This window comes from Botryllus schlosseri, chromosome 12 (genome assembly GCF_051294905.1).
Source record: "Botryllus schlosseri isolate E-star chromosome 12, Bs_hap1, whole genome shotgun sequence".
Taxonomy (NCBI): Eukaryota; Metazoa; Chordata; class Ascidiacea; order Stolidobranchia; family Styelidae; genus Botryllus; species Botryllus schlosseri.
Window position 1 is genome coordinate 6986529 of NC_137247.1, and position 18588 is coordinate 7005116.

General features: G+C 40.2%; 2 long non-coding RNA genes across 5 annotated transcripts in view; both read right to left on the reverse strand.

Annotated features, from left to right (window-relative positions):
• The window catches only part of LOC145451819 (uncharacterized), a 75678-nt gene that overhangs the window by 43573 nt on the left and 13517 nt on the right, over nt 1-18588 (reverse strand). The gene's annotated exons all lie outside the window — the stretch shown is intronic.
• LOC145451820 (uncharacterized) lies at nt 6578-8788 on the reverse strand. 2 transcript variants are annotated; one of them, XR_013919056.1, is made up of 4 exons: nt 8104-8788; nt 7657-7762; nt 6753-6816; nt 6578-6674 (listed from the first exon to the last, which is right to left on the reverse strand). It is a non-coding gene; the product is annotated as an uncharacterized LOC145451820 (long non-coding RNA). The 2 variants fall into 2 exon arrangements; XR_013919057.1 differs by having other exon boundaries at nt 7678-7762; nt 8104-8364.

Below are 18588 nucleotides of genomic sequence, written 5' to 3' on the forward strand. Positions count from 1 at the left end.
ATACCAATTTGAAATCGTGTGCGTCTTTTAGTTTAGTAGCCTACGTTTGGGCGATTCTATATATTTTAATATAGCAGACAGGAGGTCACTAAATAACATCATGTTACGGAGTCATATCAAAGGGCCCTACAGTTTCCAAGACACCTCACCCAAGTCTACCGGTAAATCTGATTACGTGAGCAGAGAGGACATGAAATTGATAGCAATAGATATGCAATTCCCTATCTTTTTGTCCGATTTTATCATGATTTATCGAAAAGTTTCGCGCTTCGCGCTGCTTCACTGCACAGTACGGCTAATTTCGTGGCAAAAGCGAACAACGTGATTGGGTGTAGGTTTATCACCCTATGGTAGTCCAAGACCCAAGTTTTTTGGGGGGACCTGATGAAGTGCTGTTTTCTTCCTGCCAACGGGTATGCGCCCGAAGGTGTTTAATTATTATTGCGGGGTCCTACCTTTTCAAACGCACCTCCCCTGTAAATCTGATTACGTGAGCAGTGAGAAGATAAAAATTGATAGCAATATATATGCAATTCCCGATCATATTGGCCGATTCAATCATGAATTATAGAAATTCTTCGCGCTCCGCGCGTCTAGGCGAGAAAAGCTGACATAGTGAAAGGCACCTAATGTAGATGACAAGTATCACGGTAAACAGCGGATAGCGTGAGCGGGGTCTGGCTGACGAAGTGCTGTTACGGGCCTGCGTCTCTAAAATCGGTACAATCTTTGACGACGCCTGGTTCAACTAAGTTTTGTGCTGAATTTCCTTTTCTTTCATTTCACTAAACGGTTGACAGGGCAGAGCCTACCAGGGTTCATTTGCCAACGCAAACTTCTGATTTATCGAGGCTCTCATTCGAACGCAAATGTAAACCGAGATTTTGCACCATCCCAAATTATATATCAGTTATCAGATGAATTCTGACTATCATCTCTCACAAATAATAAATCCGTTTCTCACAAGTTTCAGAACTATATGTTTCATTTCGAATACCTGCCTTCTGAATGGACTTACTTCGCAGCAATGATTATTGAATGCCTTTACCACGCTACTGGACATTGTGGACAAGAATACTGCTTGACTTTACAGGTGGATACATCAGATTTCTGCGATAAATTCAATATCGACTATGAATTTGCAGGACAAAAAATATATATTTAATAATGGAATCTCGTATCACTATAATGTATTTCTGTTCATGAAGAAAATAGATTGACCATGCTATTATAGTGCTATATTGATAAGTGTTGGGCAGTAGTAGTATAGATCGCTCGTGACCTGGCAGGGGCTCTTATGGGCGGGGTGGCATGGTGCCGAGAAACCGGGGGTGGCATGGTGACCCTTATGTCTTATGGCGGGGGTGGCATGGTGCCATTGTGTCTTATGGCTGCGGTGGCATAGTTACCTTTTCGGGTATAGGCTGCGGCGACACGGTGCCGTGAAAACTCGCGGTGACATGGTGACCCTTCTGGTATAGACTGTTGATGATTTGACTAACGTTGTGGGTATAAGCTGCGGCGGTATGGTGTTCAATATGTATCAGGTATGGTAAATAGTCTCGTGATTGGTTCTTAGTTAATGTATGAATCCCGAATTATTATAAATGACCGATTCGAGTTAATCCCAACGTTTACGGTGAGTGCGACTTCAATATATCGTTATTCTTATGGACGCGGCGGTGATTCGTACTTTCGGGTATAGGCTGCGGGCGACATGTCGTACTTTCAGCAAAAAAGGTGTGAATTAGTTTGCTAAATCTAGGAATCACTCGCAAGGTAATATTTTGGCAATTAGTTTAACACAGAACTGGCGTAGACAGCGATTCGAATACCAACAATAGCCGCGTTCACATACTAACACTTCAAAAAGGTGTGAAATATTTGTAATATTCTACGAGCGTTCACAAGATAACACATCAGACAGCCATCTCTCGTGGTTTGGTGTTACAGAGGCAGGAATCACGCACAAGTAATATTTTGGTAATTAGTTTGTCACAGAGCCGGCGTAGACGGTGATTCCAATACCAACAATAACCGCGGTCAGCACATACTAACACTCCAAATGGGTGTGAAATATATTACAAACCCCACGATCGCTCACAAGATAACACCTAAGACGTAGCCATTTCTCGCGTCTTGCCATTACATACATCCCAATCGCTACAGTGTAATATGTCGATGGTTTTTACTATCAAGTAATAAGTAATGAATAACAGAACCAGCACAGACCGTGATTCGAAAACCAACAATTTGATACTTGCACGCGATCGCTATATGTTTTGACACTTCGGAACAATGGTTGACTTTAGTTGCATGATAAGAATCATGAGAATATTCAATCAATGTGTCAATTTGTCAACTAGAAATGAAACTCACTACACAAATCAAGTTGATTCGTATCTGAATGTGTTAATTCGGCCCAACTCAAATCCTTTGAGAAATCCTTTTAACGCGATCTGTTGAATCGAACGTAACCTGAATATTACTGACGCTAACATTCGGTCGCACCGGATTATTCACACATTCCGCGTCGCTGTTTTCACACCTATAGAATCAATACCAACTAGCTCAATGAGAATCAAGAATCACAAGTATGCACACACAATCATTGTATTTATTACTGGGAAATCAAACGCTTAACAAAAACACGCAACTAATCATTTGCCAACTCTAGCATTACCAAAAAATTCAGGTATTGTTGATTGAAAATCCTTGAGTCCCTAATATTAAGAATGTTATAGTGCGGTGTCGGAATCCATTCGCGTGATGTACTAAAGGTAAATTCAGATCATCCAGAATGAAATATTTGGACTTTGACATAGTCTGAATTGAAATTGATTGACAAACATGACTACCAACTTTCAACCCAGTCATATTTAGAGATTATACTTTGAAACAATCCTTGAAACTTACAACTCTATTCACGACTGAGTTTTCCGTTTGTCAAATAGAGTTTCAGTAAATAATATCACCATGCTATCGCGATATTTTAATGTGTTATTACACACAATTGAGTCAATCAATGAAATAGCACCTGTTGTAAACATTTCTAACTTGACAACCACTTGTGCATACCGTGATCAAGATGCGACGCGATGAGTTAAATTGGAATATTTCAATCTATTTGTCGAAACCTTGAACAAGCTATCTGGTTATTTTTTGTTGCAATTGAGTTAACGGAAATAGTATTACGTCTCGACATTTTAACATCTTACCATACTCCAAAGAGTCAAATACGAAAACCTTGTCAAGTAAATCCGTTTGTAACGTACCAGACCAATTCAACAGTATCCGTATGAAAAGTAAACAAGATTACGCGGGTACATACAGTCGCTACAATCTAAAATCCATAGCAAGTTCGGTTGTAGGCATATACCGCCAACTCGTCTTTTTTGTTCAACTGTAAAAGTCGTTACTATTCTACAAGACAAAGTAATTACTACTCGATATATTTTGTAAGACAAAAGTAATTACTACTCGGTGCAGATGACTTGAGATTAACATAATATGTTTGAGTATACGAGATTTGAAAGTCTGATCAACGTAGTTGGGAATTCATTTCTTATACGATCAAACGCCGGTGTTACATTGAAAGTTATCATGCTGTAAACATAAGGATTGACACATTGATTTGACATATGTAATAGTTGATCATGGCTTGATTACTAAATTATTCGTGTTAACTAGATCCGGCATTGTGGTAAAGGTTATTATGACAGCAACAAACTTTTCAGTACCGTTGTTATTAACATTTTGAGTTGTAAAACTATGCGTGTCTGAAATGCTCCTGATTGGAAAATTATTCCACCTTGGTAAAAATCACTCTGCGTATCGCGGATATCAGGAAATATTTTACAAATGTAATTGTTTCCAGTAGCCAAGACTAAAGATGAAACAACAATTTCGTTTGCTGATTAACAACCGGTGCAATACTTTATTATCGGAATTTGCGACATCGAATTGAAACATACGCACATTACGCAGTACGAAAATATCACTTTGGGTTCCGAGGCGGCGACATTTAATCCGTGTTAAACTCTGTTCACATTCTCTGTCGAATATGCGTGAAATGTAAAAACATTACGATGTCACACTCTAAGGCTTTGATCAGTGCAGAAGTAATTGGAATATCTTTACTGGATGCAACCTATTCCACCGGTCTTGGTTAAAACAAAACTCATACCAATAATAAAATCGAAGTATATGCTACACTGAAATCTACAAAAATGTATTTGTATTGTAGTTCATAGTAGTGATATCGATTTGAACCTCCGGAATAATTGTCATCATCTAACCAAACTACTGAAAGTCATTGTCAATTTGTCTGATGTTCACTGAATGCACACTAGAACTATTTGTACAACGCACACGATCAGAGAAATAAGAAATTTTCCCATTGTCATTCGTCAAAGTAAATGTCATCTCAATACTCACTCACTAAACACCTTACTTGTATGTGATTGAATCATCCACAATTAACTCGCTAAATCAAACCCCTCAGAAATTTCACTAATCAGATTATGATATTAAACAGCCTCGCTTAATCGGTGTATATCGTTTTTCTAAATGTAAATCATATTATATGATATATATATGATATTTTTGTCATTTAGTGATTGCTGAACATACCCCTTCGAAATACTACGTTGATCGTAATGTCCATCATCGTAACAATCGAAGTACATTTGTTTCGAATTCGTAAAAACCGACTTTTCTATGACATGATAAATTTTTGCCAAGTTATGCTTAGAAGATTGGTGCATATCGCGAAAAATAATATACCACTTATATTGATACTGTTACTCCAATGATCGGTATTTTCAAGCGAGCAAAATTTAGTACTTGAGTTTCTCCGCTTACTATATGTAAATGTAAACTCATCCGTCTTTTAACATCACAAAGACATCGATAAAAAGTAGGCAATCAAATGCGACAAGTTTAACTTTTGTAGGTTGTGTATGATTACCCCACACAACTCATTTCTTACCAAAGGCATATGAAATATATTCATGTCACACGAAAATATTCGCTCGATATTCCCATGCTACGATCCTGTACAATGATTGGTGGTGCTTTCAAACTGTTTCGATACCTCAAGAATTGTCTGAATGGATGTCCATTAGGGTTGTTCAGAATTGACCGACTTTCAAAAAGTCCAGGTTTTCGGTCCGATTCCCATGCCTTATACCTTAAAAACAAATTCTGGCTACATTTTTTGTAACTCGTCCCCTGCATCCGTGTGAACATTGAGCTGGAAGAATAGCAGCTGAAAATAGGGGATTCCCCTAAAATCTGAGTGTCACGATTTTACCTAGCCTATAGTTAAAGTGACATATAACATGGATTTATGCAGCTGTTGCGGTTTGGAGTGCTACAAAACCCCACTATATAAGGCATTAGTAGTTCAAGATATCATTTCTATGTCCCACACTGCCTTGGAACTGCTCAAAACGACCTAAAACTGATAGTCATTTTGTTGGATCACATATCCTACACCCCTCAAACCTACCCGGCACTGTTCATCAATTTCCTGGATCCCCATGTGGTATTCGAATCGCTGTCTACGCCAGTTCTGTGTTAAACTAATTACCAAAATATTACCTTGCGAGTGATTCCTAGATTTAGCAAACTAACTCACACCTTTTTTGCTGAAAGTACGACATGTCGCCCGCAGTCTATACCCGAAAGTACGAATCACCGCCGCGTCCATAAGAATAACGATATATTGAAGTCGCATTCACCGTAAACGTTGGGATTAACTCGAATCGGTGATATATAATAATTCGGGATATATACATTAACTAAGAACCAATCACGTGACTATTTACCATACCTGATACATATTCAACACCATACCGCCGCAGCCTGTACCCACAACGTTAGTCAAATCATCAACAGTCTATACCAGAAGGGTCACCATGTCACCGCGCCTATACCGAAAAGGTAACCATGCCACCACGAGTTTTCACGTCCCCATGCCGCCGCGCCTATATCTGAAAAGGTAACCATGCCACCACGAGTTTTCACGGCACCGTGTCACCGCAGCCTATACCCGAAAAGGTAACCATGCCATCACGAGTTTTCACGTCCCCATGCCGCCGCGCCTATACCTGAAAAGGTAACCATGCCACCACGAGTTTTCACGGCACCGTGTCACCGCAGCCTATACCCGAAAAGGTAACCATGCCACCGCAGCCATAAGACACAATGGCACCATGCCACCCCCGCCATAAGACATAAGGGTCACCATGCCACCCCCGGTTTCTCGGCACCATGCCACCCCGCCCATAAGAGCCCCTGCCAGGTCACGAGCGATCCATACTACTACTCACAGTTACGAATAATTTTAGATCGCAATCGCATCATTTATCGTTAATTTATGACAGGCATATTTTGCAAATCTTCGCTAAATTAGCACACGAATAAAAACATTTTTAATTTCGGACATATACCATGATTTACGTGATCAAAGAGATGTGAATGTGCATTGTGCAACTTATCCTGTCAACATTTTTCTGGTGAAATATACCTAGTACCTATCAAAGTTAAAATATTCAAAGAATATGAAGCCGGATTTCCTCTAATTTGATAATTTATGATCCAAACATTAGAAACACCGCAATAAACACAAGTTCCGGTATATTTTGCATCTTGGTGTCATCTGGATGAACCTGTGAGGTACAGAAAATATTATTACGGGAGTAGTACGAAATGTATGCAATTGTCTATCTTTACAGGTTGTAGCTTACCCTTTGGAAGCATTGTTCATTCGAAACGGCGAGTCGACTTTGATTTTTCTCTCAATAAATCATCCTGTTGGACAAGAAATAAGACGTTACCGCAGTTGTTACAGATTCTATGAGTCAGTGGTTCTCAACTGCCGGTCCATGGCAAGCTTCTTGCTGTTCCGCTGTTTTTATAATACTCTGTTCCAAATTGCGTTGGACGTTTGTCCATGTCCACTAATTAGAGAAATAAAACACCAAATTTTGTATTTATTTAAAAGTCTGTAACACGTATTTTTCTGCATGGCGTCGATAGAACTCATGGTCTTCTTCTGGAATACGACACAATTGTGCTGTGCTATGTTGTATGTATGAAACTGTTGAAAAGTATCGTACAACTCGGTTCGGACAATTATACGTGGACGATACGGTGACTTGAAAAAAACGTTTTTAAATTCCGTCAACACAATTAAGCAATACTAGGTAGCATAATCGAGGCTATAGCAAACAGAAAAGTCGCATTTATTTCAAAATACACCGAACAATCACAACCATCTTAGTGGCATTTTAACCGGACTTCGCGAGCTTCGCATTGCAAAAACCACCCATACCTTTCTGATATAGAAAAGGCACATTTAATGAAGTTTCCAATATTGCATTTGATTTGCATCATGGCCTACTAGTGGGCCATGGTGGCATACATTTGTCGCAATGAAGTGCGAGGTCAATTCCGATTTTTGAAGGTTCACAGGTCCACAACATTTGTTTTCGAGATTTACTGGTCTGCGAGGTCAAAAAGGTTGAGAACTACTAATATGAATAATAAAATCCAACTTTTTGCACCCAGCAGAAGATAAATATTCCAAGAATTTTTTCTTTCATATTATAAGCCGCTATTCGCCCCAATTGGTCAAGGTAAAAGATTCACTTCACACATCATATTTCCGACCTCGGCAAGATCCCTTTCTTGATGACATCCAGCTTCGGATTGTGTATCTCCCCACCAAGAGAATTTGGTCAATCTCGCGAAATTCCTGGGCATTGAATAAATAAATAAATGTACTTGGAGGTGATATTGCTGTGATGTTCATAATTTACAAACCACTTTTCCAGCGAGCCAGGCCTCAAATGAAAAGAACGAATCCTCTAACGGCCAAAGTAACGGGTGAATATCAAAGAAACAGTAGGCTACGAAACTTTGCTCTTATGAATATGCCTAATTTAGGCTTACATATTTAGCAATAACTATAGTGGCATTGTCTAAGCGTCGTTTCCTATGCATTTCAGACTACCGGATCTAATATTCATATACTTACAATGTTGATTATTATGGTGAATATATATATATGTTATGTACATAGAGTTCGATACCTACATTGGCCATCTTCTTACTCTTGAGTTACAGCCACCACAAAAAACGTTCGCAGGCTCAGTTAATACAACCAAGACAACGAAGAGTCGACAGATAACTTGACCAGCATTCATGATTGTAACGGATGTGCTGGGAATGTATGAGCAAATAAACTTAGTCCTATAACACCTTTTCCTTCAATTTAAAGTAAACAATAAGTTAAAGTGTCGCATGTGCCATCAATCAAGGTTTGCATATTCAGATTGAGAGAATACAGTATGGTTGCGATTAAAACCTTGAAACACAAATCAACGTACATCAAAGTAACACGATTTTTTTATTGAATTTTATAATTATTAAAAATAAAATTAATTTTACAGCGCATTCACTACAATGTCACCTTCACGATAATGGATTTTATAGCTCCCCGCTCATCTTGACATGCATGTCTTATATGTAATCTTGCTCTCATAAAGGTAGATACCAAATCTCTTCCCCAAACAGAAATGAGTTGTACTGAGATATGAAATTACCAAGGACATCTCCATCGATACTGCAAGCAGACAAGAACAAAATTTATTTGTAATTTCTGCATATAAATCGAGTTGATTCAATTCCTATACGACTTACTGCAGAAAAAGATATCAGAACTGAGCATATATATTATCTAAAAATTCCCATTGCTCACAAAGCCATGACCGTTACATTTACCTCTCCATGTCGAAACGAAAAACCCTAAAGGACCAATCACGACTCCTTTTCAGTTCATTATGAGAAATGATTAGTATATCGTGCAACCGTCCGCGTGGTATGCAATGCATGGTTTCACGCAAGCTTTGTTCCCAAGCTTCTTACCGTTAAACGTGAAGTCGATCAGACCCGCACAGGAAGTGCTAAACACAAGGTTGTGTATACGCCTATTATTTATGTAGGCCTACAATATTGTACGTCTAGGCATAGCATTTGTTCGTCGTTCGAAAATTAGATCACCATGATTAAATAGTCATGTTTTGCTACATTCACAAAACCAGAAGCGTGAGTATTTTAATACTAATATTTTGCACAGTTTGGTTTTATGGTTATCGGCAGTACTGTCCCAAGAATGTCTAACCAGAAATGTGCTCGTTGTAAGATTTTCGGAAGTTCGATGCTGAAATTTATACTGATAGGCGAAATGCTTTGATCAGGGTTGCTGTTAATAGTAAGGCATTAGCTATAACAGGCTTACGGACAATTAGTAACAAGATTGCTAATAAAACGCAAGCTATAACCGTCGAACTTGAATATCTGGCAGTTTAAGTAACTATCAATGCAAGATGATTTTAAACTGAAACAACCATCATAATATCTAATCCAACACATTCAGTGTTCTCAAATTAGCATATGTAACCTCTTCCATCGTTTACCCGTGTGCCCGTGTGCATGTACCAATCTTAGCTTTGTACAGTTGCAAATTGTTGACTTCCAGCCCCAGTTTATGTCGATTTCGCAGATCTAAAGGGGAAGGCGGGTGATGTGTGACCCTATTGTACTAGCATTTCAATCGCGTTAAGTTTTTCTGGGGTATTCATGTTATTTTTCGACTCAAATGGTCTTCTACACCCGGCTGATATTCTATATATTTTTAATTCCGTATAGCTGCCGACTTGTTTCAAATCGTCAATGGTGGGACTTCAGTGTACACCACAGCACACGACGTAACCCCCACAACAGTTACAAGTCGACTATGAAATCAACATTCCTGACTTCTGCAACACAGCAATGAAATATTTACCAAGAGTATACGTCTGGTATTATATGCTCTGCTGAATTTGATACTCCCAACCAACTGCAACCAAATTTATAAAGAATATCTGTAAATGTTGGATGCATAGGCGCCGGCTTTTATTTTTGCATTGGGTGGCGGCAGGCGCGTAGCCAGGGGGGTGTCGAGACCCCCTCCTTTTGAAACACAAAACCCCGTCCCTTTGAAATGACCATTATGACGCTAATATTCAGTTTCAATTCCACAAGTCGTATTATTAGTGTTACGCGGGCCGCGACCAATTAGCGAGATTCGCATCACGACGATTGCGAAATTGTGTCATTAATTGCCGCGCACTCGGCATTCGTCGCTGGACTGAGCAGTAACGCGACGCGACAATTCTAGAACACGAGAGACAGACAAGAATTATGATTACAAACACGCGTGGTCATGGCCAATCAGTAATTATCCCTTACCGCTAACACAGTGGGTTTCTACTTCGTATTGAGTAGCTCGCATCGCGGCCATTGGTTGCCATTCAAAACATCGATTTCGACTGAATTGTTGCATGTCCCGATTTACGTTCGCAAAGCATAATTGGATTAATATCAAGGGCACTGGAATAAATTCCAACTAGCAGGCACACAAAATTAAACACTGTTCAACTTTTCGCTCCGATAATATTTATCACAAAAATGGTTCACAAAATACTTCAAACGCAGCTTGCGGCCTGCCTCAATGTAAATAATGCACCTTAATTTGTAGAAGGTGAACGTATATTGGTCGTCAAATCGCGATAATGTTTCGAATCTACGTTTCTAAAGATGAGGTCGAATTTGTATATCAAATAAGGATCGTTAGATTGCTGAAATCAGCCTCAGTAGGCCTACGCTGTGCGAAATACATAGTAGTGATCAATTTTATTGGACTGTAAAATCGGCCGGCAAGATTGCGCTGATAACGAAATTGCAGACATGCCGTAAACCTGCAATAATTACAATTACAGAGTGTGCTAGTCATACCTGAATACCCAGATTCGGCAATGGCAACGAGCACAATTTGTTCAGACGCGGGCATAAGTTTTAATCAAAAAGATACGTAAACACAAACAATATTACAGTCAGAAATTGGTACTGTTTGGAGAAAGTGTATCTGCGGACGGTAGCGAGCCTACATGCGGACGCGCTAAATCAAACCACCGCCGATAGTGCACGCACGTCGCACGCACAATAGCACATGAGATATCGATGACCAATTTCGCATACAAATGATTCTCGCTGATTTGCAGTACGCAGCATCGATAATACGAATTTGTGAATTGGCATTTCAAAAGGATGGGATTTCTAGTTATAAATGAGAAACTACCTGGCTACGCACCTGGGGTCTTAATGCCGACAACGCGCTGGTTAATATCAGCCCGGGACCTACGGCCTACGTAGGCTCCGGTCAGCCAGTCGAATTTGATCGTAAAATGGTGCGCTTTTAATTATCCACGTGTTATACAGTAAGAGCAATATGGGCGCATGCCGCGACCTTATCAATAGAAATACATACAGTATCCCAAAGCTTTGGAATTCGTTCCGCGATATGATTGCGCTAGCTCAAGAGGGTCCGTCCAGCATTGAAGTTTATTGGAACATAGAAGGTTCCCATTAAAACTAATCGAATAAATTCAGAATTTGCGCCGCCGAGAAGCTCGTGTTGCATCAATATTTGACAACGTAATTCAACGCCGTGCACTGCACAATGCGCGGTATTAATAACAAATCATACACTGACAAGTGACACCTAAGGAATACGAGTGTATGAAGCAGACAAGAATTAGTAGCCTACAGATGATAGCAAACGAGAAAGCGCGCATCTAATCAGCAATTATTCAACTTGCGTACAGCACAATGGGGTTCCAACTTGGATCTTCCTAGTCTGACATCGCGACAATTGTTTGCTCATTATAACGAGGTTTGAGCTGCATTGTTGCATTTTCCGATAAAACTTGGCTTGGCAAAGCTTTGTTAAAGTGATGATTATGCGCACTTTGCGCCGGAATGACTTTCAATTCGCAGGCATACACAAACACAATGTCCTATTTCGCGCTCCAAGCCTCCAATTAAAGAGACTATCACGGAACTACGAGAATTATTTTGTAAACGAATATGGGCGCAAATACAATTTAATTAAGAGATGAGAACGTGAATTCGCTCCTCTGGTCGAGATAGAAGATGGTGTTTCTCAGCGCCAGCGTGTCGAAATCGACGTCGTAAACGAGGTTGCTTCGATTGTCTGCATGATTACTAATCACGGATTACAACTTATTGGGGCGTTTTAAGCACTAGTTCGTCGTCGCCGACGAAGTTGCGTATTCAAATATTCGCGCGCGTATCTGTTAATGCTAAATAATTGGCATTTACGCGCTATCACGGACTCGCTAATTGACAGCGCTGATGATTTGAAATCGCAGACGGCGGGCGTTTATTCTAATTGTATGGGGTGGCTGCGCCACCCCGCCACCCCGTAACTCGGCGCCTATGGTTGGATGCAGGGTGTGATCAGACCAGTTGACTCGACCCTTGTTCTACACCTTGTTCTTATTTCATTTCATGTTCCATGTTATTCTCTTCACGGTTGGACGAATCAATAATGATTTTCTCTCTCTCTCTCTCTCTCTCTCAAAATACATCTTATTGCAACGCGATATTGTATATGCTAAGCAGTGATTCGTAACCTTTATATACTAACCTGGGTAATATACTTATCCCTTGTCTTAAAATGACTCTTCACGTCAGGGAACGAACCCCGGTCTCCCGGGTGACGGGGAGGGCTGCATTTACAATACATCTGATCACTCAGGTAGCAAAATATATGATTAAAATGACGCTTGCAAGAACATCAACCAATGTCTTAAAATGTGTATACCCGTCGAGTAATCGAACCCCGCTCTCCCGCGCCACAGGCGGGAATACTCACCACTATACCAACGAGGACTGCGGTTGGCGAAGATCTGGCCATCTCACCTAGTGAAACATAATTATAATAAAATTAGGCCTATGCCATGTTCTGTTTTTACGCATTTCGAGTTAGCAGCTTATACTTTCAACGAGACCTTTATCGGTGAGTCTTTGTATTTATTACCAAAATATTACTGCAACCTTGGAATATGCTGAACAATTGGTTTAAATAGGTTTTTCCAACAAATTTCTCCCAATCATCCCATACTTTTTATTGTTATTGCAAACACTGTTCGACGATCTCTGTAACACCTGTGCCTACTAACATGCCAAGATCTGGCGCAATCTCTCTGGCGCAAGTTTGAACTTAATAGGCCCTAAAAAAGTACTGCTTTAGCCGTCTCAACAATTAAGTTCGTGGATTTGTTTAGTTATGTCAGTGATTCTCTATCGGGGTGCCGTGGCACCCTTTAGTTAGGATTACCACACGTCCTCCTTTAGGAGGATTTGTACTCTCATTTCAGGTTTTTGAATATGTCCTCCGAGGACGAGTAAATATCCTCCTTTGTGGCAATTCGTCCGCTTTTACAGCTTTTACAGCTAGGATAATGGACAGATTCGACTGAAAATGGGCATAAATGACGCTAGATAGCAAATACAGACGTTTGCGGGGGTGATTCGGGAGTCGATCGGAAGTGATGTCCTTTTTTTTAAGTCAACACTACAAATTTTTCAGCAAAAATAGCAAAACCCGCTGATTTCAGTCTTGATCAGCTAACTTTCCTGATTTGGTAAAAGTGCCTCCTTTCCCGATTCCTAAATATGGTAACCCTACTTTAGTGCCATGAGAAAATGCGGTAACGATGATTTCCGTCGACATACAATAAAAATTAAGGATATTAAAATTTTATGAAGTAGCATTTCGGAAGTTCATGACTTAAAACGGGTCATCAACCAATGTCACGTTACTGTTCACTGTTCAGCCCCATATTCTGATGGTGATGAAAAAAGATCATAGCCAGCAATGAGACCGTGATGTTGAGGCTTTGCTTGAAAATGTAACCTTTTTTGTCATCTCTATCACAGTATCAGAATAAGGACTGAACAATGATATGAAACTCTTTGTATACAACCAGGCATCAAGTCTACAGTGTGTTTAAGTCTGTTTAAAACTCAGTTATCCTCATATACTTACATATCAATATCCTTGAACAACCCTCCCCGTAACACTTCAGATACATTATCTCAGTGTTAAACAGACTTGAACCCACACAAGACATGGTACCTGAGTGTTATACGTAGTTGAAAACACACCGGACACATTTCACACATGATACCTGGGTTTTAGACAGATTCGAAGACTGTCCAGACATGATACCTGCGATTCCTGAGTGACACATAAGTAGACCTATACACCGGGCCTTTTTTGTAACCAGCTTCCCAAATCTCGCATTCATTTTACTAGAAGTGCTAGGGCTCTGCTAACAACGTTTCCTTTTCGAAGGTTGCGGCGAGGTCAAAAACGTTGAGAACACTTCTTTAAATGCAGACGTATTAAACCGCAAACTGTTACTATAATTTTTATTAAAGTTTTTGGTCTGAGATTGAGTATATTAGTAATATGATAACTTAAGACAGGGGTTAATGGGGCCTGGGGTTAATGGGGCCATTAAATTGTTTGCAATGGAGTTATTTAACAGGTACATGAGAAGAAATAGATTCATTTCAGAAACCGACCCGTTTTCATTCGTCTTGGCCATTTACCTAATCAGTCCTTAAAAATGCATCCAAAATGGTTCCATTGCGAAATCGCCGCTTTGGCCAAATAATATACGCAGACTTTACCACCGTTACAAATCTTTCTTGATCGTGTAGTTTATTTGGCTCTCTGCTCCAAAGCAGCATTTCCTGGATCACGAATCATATTGAGTTGCCAATTACTATGCCTTGATATGTTATTGTCCCAATGGACAGTATGGGGTTGCCATGCGCTTAAGTATCATAAGTACGCAAGGCTCAACCGCAGATCGTAAATTAGACGATGTTAGACTATGTTTATAATTACAAGGGCGCTTTTATCACATTAGGCCCACTTCGTTGTAGCGTTCCAATATATGAAGGCCAGGGCTATGAGTTTATGCGACATAGGAACGATACCTTTTTTAATGATTTTTGCGAAATAAGACTTTCAACGATGAAAGGGTGACGGCAGATATTTTTACTTCGAGGAGGTAGATATGCCGACATAATCAATTTATCAATTGAGGTTTTTTTCTGGCGGGCTAAAACGTTGCTAAAAAGTTTGGTTTTGAATCCAACTATGCCCGTGACGTGGCTTATAACAAGTAGTCTATGCTATACAAGGATCATCAATGCAGCATTCAAGGAGGATCCACAATTCTTTGCTCCAGGAGCATAACTTCCGCCTTAGCCACAAGAAGAATACTTCCGGCCAGTGGCTCTTAAAGTTTCTTGACCGCGACCCAAATCTGCATTTTATTGGCATCGCGTGACCCAAGCCTCTCACGTTGAAATAATGTATTTTTAATGTTAGTATGCAACGTTTTACGGGCATGTATGAAATATATGAGGTCAGGCAATCAGTTGTACACAACGCAGTTCCATGAAACATGTCTGGCGCACGCGATTTCAACGAGGGCATTGTTTTCCATGCGGGACGTATTTGTACGGCGGGACTATTCGCTGCTGATCATTTCGGCGGTCGGGCATATCAATGTCAAAGATTAAGGGCAGTTACGGTACTGCTCTCCCACTCGCTTTACTCTGACCGAGTATTTGCCTCGCGAGTTAGACCTTTTCAAAGAAGTCAATATCAGACAAAGATCGCCACATCTTCATGATCAAGCCATATTGTCGTAACAGCTTTTCTGCGCATCTCGCGTATCGGCTATGGTACCCAAGACAGTGACGCTGGAAATGTACAAACCATTCATGGAATAAATTTTACGTTAGAAGATATACGACAAATATCCCATTCATATTAATAGGACGCCCTGCTGAGATCGCAACCCGAATTTATACCCTTAGTGACCCATGTTCGGGTCGCGACCCATACTTAAAGAAACCCTGCTTCAGGCGATATATCTATCCCTAAAATGTTGGTCCTGTGTGTACTTGGAAGATACTGCAGTCTGTTGGGCAGTATGTGGCCCACGCAGAGTTCTTGCGACAACATCATCCACTCGGACAAGCGATCAGATCACCTATACCATCACGTGCCACGAGTTATGTTAGAGCAGTGGTCGAGAACCTTTTTTTCCGAAGAGCCATATTGACCCTATTTTACCCATCTCAATTCCCAAAGAGCCATACAACCCAATCAACTGTTACGTCACAATTGAAAATTAGTGACGTCATGGTAGCACTAATTCGAACTCACTACATGGGATTCTTCGTGTGCGCCATATTTTCATCAAGGCAATGGAACCACCCCGAAATAGCCTTCAAAGTCTGAAAATCGGCATTGTTCTAAACCAGAGGTCTCAAACTCAAATGTGCTCGAGGGCCAGTTTTCCCGTTTTGACGACGCCGCGGGCCGCAGCACTCATAAGGGTATTCTATGTCTTTCCAAGTAGGCCTTATTTGGCGGGAATGAATTGTCCTATTGAAAGTGAGCCGATCCAGCAAACTGATAGTAAAAACACATCGTGAAAACGTGATTTACTCTTGTATCAATTTAGGCCTGGCACGAAGAAAATCATCATATTTATAACTATTTGCATAGAATTGTTGTTGTACTTGATATATATTAATTATAAGATATAGACACCATACGGGCGGACAAATGTATGATGTCATCATAAAAGCTATCGGGTTATAATTTTGCAGCTACTATAAATATTTTGAATTTAACAGATTGATAATAGAGACTGATCTGATATCAAAACATTTTTAAGTTGAGCATTGTAATTCCAATCCAGGATTCGGGTGTACTTCTGACATGTAGGCTATTAATCTCATGGCCAAATATCTTCAAATACAGGAACGGAAAAAATATAAATATAATATAAATATATCAACGAATGTGTCTTGGTGATTGAAATGTCGGAACGCCAAACGGCCCATTGTTATTACATCGTTGGAGCGTACCACTACGGTACTCGGTACCTTGAAGTGGCCCTAATAACATGGTTTAGCGACCAAAGATGTAGCTAACAGATTGCCCATGGTTGCCATACCTACTTGCTTAGTTAGCGAAATACCTAGCTGCGACCTGCTGATCTATTACTATTCCCCTGATACGCGATTAGTTTGTTGTGTCCATGGTTCTAACAAATTCACGGCACTCCGATTCAACTCGAGTCATTTTGATGTTCCCATCGAGTTAGGCCGAGTCTGAGTAGTTCTAAAAAAGGTCGCGTTCAATTCCAACTCACAAATTTCAGTCACGAATCGTCTAAGGGTAATGTTTTGTCATCATGAATTGGAAATGTGGTGAAATAGTGAATCTTCCCCTGCATGGTAGCGTTTGCAATAGATGTGATAGTGAAGTTTGATGAATAGTTTCAGGCTTTCGGAGCAATTTAAGAGGGAATTTTGACTTTATAACCTGAAAGATATATGTGACACTTATATATTGTCAAATTATTAAAAATCTAAAATGTCGTCGCGGGCCGCACAAAATGCTCTGGCGGGCCGCGTGTTTGAGACCTCTGTTCTAAACAATCTCAACGACGCAGCACAATGACCATAACAATGAATTGATTGATTGATTGATATTTTCTCACACGGGCCAAGCCTCACCATTGATAACGCAATTAATCGTAAGTAGCTTAGAATCTATTTGAAAGCTACCTGGCAAACCGCAAGCAATTTGTTAAACTTGGGACATTAAGAACGACTAGCAGAGATATAACTTGTGGAGTGCCACAAGGCTCAGTCCTTGGACCGACTTTTTTCCTCATTTATATTAACGACATTGTTAATGCATCTTTATTCCGCACAACGCTATTTGCTGATGATACTCACCTCTTCATAACCTCCAACACTGTCGATGATTTGCATGCATCTGTGAATAGGGAACTCCCAAAAGTGTCGAGATGGCTGCAAGCAAACAAACTAAGTTTGAATGCAGATAAAACCGAGATGCTCGTTTTAAATAATGCCAGTCATAATTTCACTGTGAACATCAATCATAAACAAATCTCAATGTGTGACTCAGCAAAATATCTCGGCGTCACCATTGATTCCAAATTGTCTTGGAAGCAGCATATTGAATGCACAATATCAAAACTAGCTCGGTGTGTGGGAATAATGACCCGTCTCCAATCTTTGGTTTCCAGATCAGTACTACGAACCATCTACTTCTCTCTTTTCCACTCGCACCTGCAATATGGAATCGTAGTGTGGGGAAATGCATGTACAACATTTTTGTGCAGAATTCGAACCCTGCAAAACCGTGCGATACGGCTGATCTCATCTGTACCTTTACGTACCAATTTATCGCCTTACTACCGTAAGCATCGAATTTTGCGAGTTGATGAACTGTATCGCTTCGAAGTATCAAAAGTTGTTCACAAATATTTTTCCAATAGTCTCCCTCCTGTGTTTGATGACTTTTTCATACCTGCTAAACATGTCCATTCCCATTACACGAGATCTTCGTCTAAAGGAAACGTCTACTTACCCCAACCCAATAGCAACCTAACTAAGAGATCTATCGACTACTCGGGACCTATCATCTGGAATGCATTACCATCACATATCCGTGAATTGCCTTATAATAGATTCAAAAAAGCCCTATTTGATCGCCTCTTGTCGTTACACTAACACTGTTGCCCTACCTCGCCCAGACATTGC